The sequence below is a fragment of the Apium graveolens genome, chromosome 9 (assembly GCF_009905375.1).
Source record: "Apium graveolens cultivar Ventura chromosome 9, ASM990537v1, whole genome shotgun sequence".
Lineage (NCBI taxonomy): Eukaryota > Viridiplantae > Streptophyta > Magnoliopsida > Apiales > Apiaceae > Apium > Apium graveolens.
This window is the reverse complement of record NC_133655.1, coordinates 271,799,634-271,805,847: the sequence shown is the minus strand read 5'-3', so window position 1 is coordinate 271,805,847 and position 6,214 is coordinate 271,799,634. Positions and strand designations below refer to the sequence as shown.

At 33.1% G+C, this 6,214-nt stretch overlaps 1 long non-coding RNA gene across 1 annotated transcript; it reads right to left on the bottom strand.

Moving 5' to 3' along the window:
• Window positions 1–4,024: 4,024 nt before the first annotated feature.
• Window positions 4,025–5,319, bottom strand: LOC141687353 (uncharacterized). Its single transcript, XR_012560991.1, has 3 exons — window positions 5,290–5,319; window positions 4,207–4,452; window positions 4,025–4,117 (listed from the first exon to the last, which is right to left on the bottom strand). It is a non-coding gene; the product is annotated as an uncharacterized LOC141687353 (long non-coding RNA).
• Between the last annotated feature and the right edge of the window lie 895 nt (window positions 5,320–6,214).

Genomic DNA, 6,214 nt, shown 5'->3' with positions numbered 1-6,214 from the left:
ATGTGGGCCCATATTGACCCCATCAAATTAATTCTTACCAATTATATTTTTAACTTATATTTTTCAACCGATGTACTTTGCCCTACCGATTTTAGGTTTGTTACAACTTTAAAAAAAACCTTTTTTCCGTATAATGTATGTTTAGGATAATTTAAGCAATGTGTTTGATAAAATTTGCCTTAGCTTGTGAGATAAATTGACCCCTTACCATACGGTAAAACCTTACAAAGTTAATGACAGTTAGATTATGGTAAATAAACGAGAACTCTTATACTAATGATAAAAAAATATTGATTTTTAAAATATTAAACTCGGGGCTACTAACTGATTTGGAAATCATGATACCAGTGGGCCACTCTCATTCCCGATGATTATAAAGCCCGAACATAGTATTTAAAATCTTTACTTAGCATATCTGACCCTAAATAGAATTTTCAAAGTTTTCATTCAATTATGTGAACGGAAATAATATGTTTTACAATACTAAAATATTAAATAATATCATTTTAATTTTTAACTTCAGACTAATTTAGTTGGTAGTTGCAAGTGCAGTATTTGTGTTTTTTACATATTTTATTTTAAAGGTAACAAAAGCATGCTAGAGATAGACATAATATCATAACTTATAAATGAGTTAAAGAAAGGGCTTTTTCAAAAATATCTGAGTTTAAAAATATTTTTATAAAAATACAGTCATTTTAAAAAAAAAAAAAAATTTATTTGCAAGAATGCTATTTTTTTAAAAAAATACAAATATACAGCTTTCTACAACTAGATGCAACATCGACAAGTTTTTGCAGCTCTACTCAACCTCAAATGCAACCAAAAAACTCGATACCACTAGTTACATATCTGGTTGATTTTTGTTGTACTATATTTTTGCAAATATTTTCAGAAGATTGTAAATTCACAAAATTTAGAAAAGTTAGTAAGTTTTGGTAATTTTCTTAAAAACATTGTACACATAGCCTTAGGAGTTATAAGTTTATTAGCCGCAGTAGTACTGGCTTATATTTATGAATACACTACTAGAAATATGGGATCAGACATCGGTTCAGAACCGATGTTAAAAAAAATTTGAACCGATGTCTTCGCGTGTGATGTTAAATGTCACCAGCCTTTTACATCGGTTAACAGTCGATGTCTGTTACAGTGCTATACATCAGTTTTAAGATTAAATGTGATGTATTTGCAACATATTTTAGCTTATATTACAGTATTTGTAGGTGAATATAAGTATATTTTGAGGTATTTATCCATTAAAACATGAAACCTACAAGCTCTAAAAGCCATATATTAAAATTCTTTCGAACAAACCGATGTGAAATGCTTGATTAGACATCGGTTAGATTAGTTGCCCGATGTTAAAGATTTGATCACACTTCGGTTAAATTAGCCCCCTGATGTGAAATGATGGATAAGACATGGGTGTTATTCACGAAACCGATGTTAAATCTTTTTGTTTAACATCAGCCAATTTCTCTAACCGATGTTATTTGACTTAAAATACATTGAGTTTTTTTCCAGAACCGATGTCAAATGACTATTTTACATCGGGTTTTTAGTTCTTTTTCATTTAATATTATTTTTTATGATGTCTTTTGTACATTTTTTACATCGATTTACATGTACCATTGTGATGTTAATATTCTGTAAATTGCATGCCATCCTACAACCATAGGGAACCAAAACAATGCAACATCCCAATAAAAACATCCAAACAGAAATATAAAGGTACTCATCCAAATTACAAGTCTAATACCAAAATATTACTCATACCATACTATACATACATTTCAAATGAAATACAAGCATTCCATTAGCCAACTAATACTATACTAATTTTTAAGTACTAAAAGCAAAAGCAACTTGCTTTGTGCTGCTGAACTAGAAACTCACAGCCTCCTTCCTCTTCGACCACCGTTTCTGTGAGTGCTATCAGTGGGGATTGGAGTAACATCCTCTGAAAAAAGGCAAATAGAAAGTCAATAAATGTTAGAGACATAAGCTTCTGAAAATTGTCGGTTAACGATAATGACCTTCAAACGGGAGTTTGTGACATTGACATGTTCATCCAAGTTATCCTGTAAAGTATAATAGCAAAATACATATTAGCTTCAGTATCATTGCTTTACAAAAAGTAAAGAATTATATCCTAGAACCAAAGACATACAATTAATCTTGTGTGCAAGTTGAGTTCTTCATTTATTGTCAGTGCAATATGCTTGGTACTTATTATAGTCTCCTCCAATTTCTCTAGCCCCTGATCTTGTTCTATTTGAGCAGCATGCAACAATCAATTTAGGATGGCAAAAAGTTATTTCAGCAATACCAGAAATATATTCATTCTGAATAAGTTAAAAGTTCTTTCCTTTCAAAATTTGGCGCTGGAGACCTACAATGCCATGGTTATCCAAACCCGATGCTCTGCTCATTGCATCAACTAGCTTACTTTCTAGCCAAAGTAAGCTGTCCCTGTTGGCAAAGTTTGACATATTCAAAGTCGACGCTATCTGCCATATTCAAAGTTTGAAGCTGAATTCCAACAAACTTTTTAGAATGTGAATTGAACATTATTGCGACAACTCTCCTATCAGATCAAGTTGAAGAGGCCTTAGCTTCTACCTCATCCAAGTATTTCTCCGCGCAACCCAAAAACCAACTCTGACATTCATCCCGCAGAGAAGCAGCTAGATCATTAATGGCATTATGACTACTTCCTCTCGCCCAATCCATCTGATCCTCCTTATTTACCGCTAATATTAAGGACATTTCATCGTTCTTCTTCTGCTTTGGGTAAATATGGGGAGCTTTTGGCTTAGTTGAACAACATGATATACATGATTTATTTGTTTCTATAGCAGCTGTAGATTTAGTAGATTTGGACAGCGGGAGAAGATCAGATGCCACAGCCGACTTCACCCATAATTTTGCGTTCTTCTTTCTTTCAATCGCTAAATCTAACACTTCCTTGACTGTACTTGTGTTGTTAGTATCTGATGTTCTCAGCAAACTTATGTCTGTTAGGGACTGCATAATTAGTCTCGTGTGTGCTAAATCATTTTGAAGTTTTAGAAATTTGTCAATGGCTGGCTTCAGATCATCCACTTCATTTGACTGGAACTCTGAGAAGGTACTAAAGAAACAGATAAAACTAATAAGAGACTCGAAATGAAACTTCAGTACATATATGCGAACAAATATAAATCCCTCTGGAGTCACCAGAGACTTGTCATAGATGAAATATTTTAGCATATATCCCAACAAAAGCAAAGGAGAGAAGAGATTAGGTAATTTTTCTACGATATATAACTCCATCAGTACTACAAATAATGAGATCTAATATGAACATCGTCTAATAATAGATGCAATAGCATTCACTGGACGAAAACTCCTTCCAAGAATTTAACATTTAGATGTAAATTTGAAGTTTCACAATTAGGAAACTCATTGTGCAGGAAAGAGCTTTTTGGGATATTTTCATGAACAATACAGGCCAAAGCTATAAGCCTATCATAAATTTATTATAGGACTCATCAAACATTCTTAAGAACTTATTACACGAGGTATGTTGAATTGAATAGATGAGGTAGATAGCTAAAGGTTTACTGTCCAGCATAGATAATAACAGTTGTAGAACAAGTTACTGAATGTTATATGCGAGTCCTCAGTAAGGACAGAGAACTAGTTGCTAATTGATTAAATATCACAATATTGAACTGCCTACATTTTTTACTCTACAGTAACCACATCCTGAATACATATATAAAGCAGTCGTAGAACAAGTTACTGAATGTTATATGCAAGTCGCGAGTCCTCAGTAAGCAGAGGGAACTAGTTGCTAATTGATTAAATTCCACAATATTGAACTACCAACATTTTCACGCTGCAGTAACCACATTCCTGAATACATGTACAAAGCTAATAAAACTGCTAACTGGCAAGTGACCTAAAAATTCAAGTGTTATAGGAATAAAACATACTGACATTTGTGAAAAAGTTCCAATGTTCATACATTTGCGCACCTTAGGCATCTTATCAATCGCTCAGCAACACAAGCCTCCTGCACAGCCTCAACTGCACCTCGCAGAGCAACATCTCTTTTCCGTACCACTTCCTGCAGTGCAACTAATAGTTTTTAGTCACTCTTATTCATAATGTGATGTAGAAGGAAGTTCAGTTGAACAAATACTATAATATTTGTACTTTTCCAATCTTCAACAGGCTTGAAGGAAGAGAGTCCCATGAAATTTTAGTTTCTGCTCCTTTTAACTCATCAAGAGAGGGAAATGTTGTTGGATGTGAGTTTTCATCAACTCTAGCGGAAACAGGGACCTTGGATTTGTTAAATGTTTTAACTGGTCTTTTAGCAGGGAGACTAGCTCTTCTTTGTCTTATGGAGCTTGAATTATCATCAGAGCTATCGTATCTCACAGAACGAACAGGTGAAACCTGTCTATACAAAAATGACAAGAAAGATTTATACCAGGTAGGAGTCCCTCAACAAAACTTCACGTACATAGCACGACGTGTGATGCAAGTGCATTAAGATTTTATAATTTTCCTCATCAAAATAGTACTGCTATTACAAGCTTAATTCTGTATACCTTCGTCCCTTGGTTGCACAACACCTTGAAGACTAAATCTTATTAACTTTCATCTTCACATAATTTGATAACTACCTAATTTTCAGTTGTATTTCTACCATAATTTTTAGTTTGACATATTCAAAGTCGACGCCATCTGCCATATTCAAAGTTTGAAGCAGAATTCCAACAAACTTTTTAGAATGTGAATTGAGTGTTGAATGCAAGCCTTTTCCTCCCTGTTCAATGGACAAAATGCAAAAGCCTTAAGGAGTCATATTATCATTATTTGACAATAAACAGAATAAAAGCAAAAACTCGTAAGAATTTCAGGTCAAACCAAGCAGTAACAATCCAGATACTTATGACCTGTTCTCCTAATATTTATTATTGAGGTTAAATTAACAATAATTATGGTACCATCTTTAATTAAATGATATTTTATGAAAGTGAACTTTTTTGATCTATCAACAATAACCAGTCATCATGCGCATATATAGAGCCTTAAATTTACGTGTCTGTATGCACGTGTGCTTAACTGACACCCCCTACAGAAGGACTAAAATTCAATCAAAACACACACAACATACTCAAAAAACAAACATAAGAGTTGGACGTCTTTCCTCAAACATAAGTAGTTTTAATATCTTAATGTTGCATATAGACCGATCTTGGTGAACAGGCTAGACACAAGTTAATACACCTCAGTTTTCTCTAGCTTATCACTTAATTCGGAAGTAAGTTACAGCTGAGAATTGTGAAGTCCCTGGAGCTCCATAAATTGCTGTTAATAATAAAAGAAAAATTGTTAAGCAAAACTCAATCACTGCAAGTTTATTGGTAGAAAGCTTTAAGAATGTCAAAAAAATATCAATTACCTTGTCTCTTGATTCAAAATCAAGTTCCATGCGATCAATCTTTTCAGTCATTGCCTGTAAAAAAATTATCAACCAAACTCAATATCCCTTCGCCACCTACACTCATAGGTGAATTTAACCCCCTTTTCTTTACAATAATACAATATATATGTACACATATTTTCTTTACAACAATACAATATATATGTACACACATTGATATATTACCTACATTTTATACTTTTTAACTTGTTTTTCCTCAACCGACTTTGGAGTTTTTCAATTTGAATAAGCATTATCAATATACTGCCCCTCTCTTAGCAATTGCTGCACCTCGCCCTGAAGAATATCATTCTCTAAAAGCAGCACTCTACTAATTGCAGCACTCTACTAATTGCAGTCATCTTTTCAAACAATAATTTGCATAAATGGCTTCTTTTTTCTTTTCTTCAAGAAATCTGTACAAGTAGAGAGAAAAGAAAATGCTCTAATTGATCATCGACTAAAATTCTGAAAAATATGTCGGAACATCTTAACCGCACTACATATCAAACCCTATGAATATCAAGTGAATAAATCATGCATTTATACCTGTATAAATATACAGATTTCTTAGATTCACACATAAAAGGTTAGAACACCTTACCAACATAGATTTATCCTTGCTAACTTGTTGAATAGAGCTCCCTATAACAACCTAGCCAAACTTAACATTAATAATGCGAATAAGGAAATCTACAAAATAGAACCAAGAGAAAAAGTGAAACATAG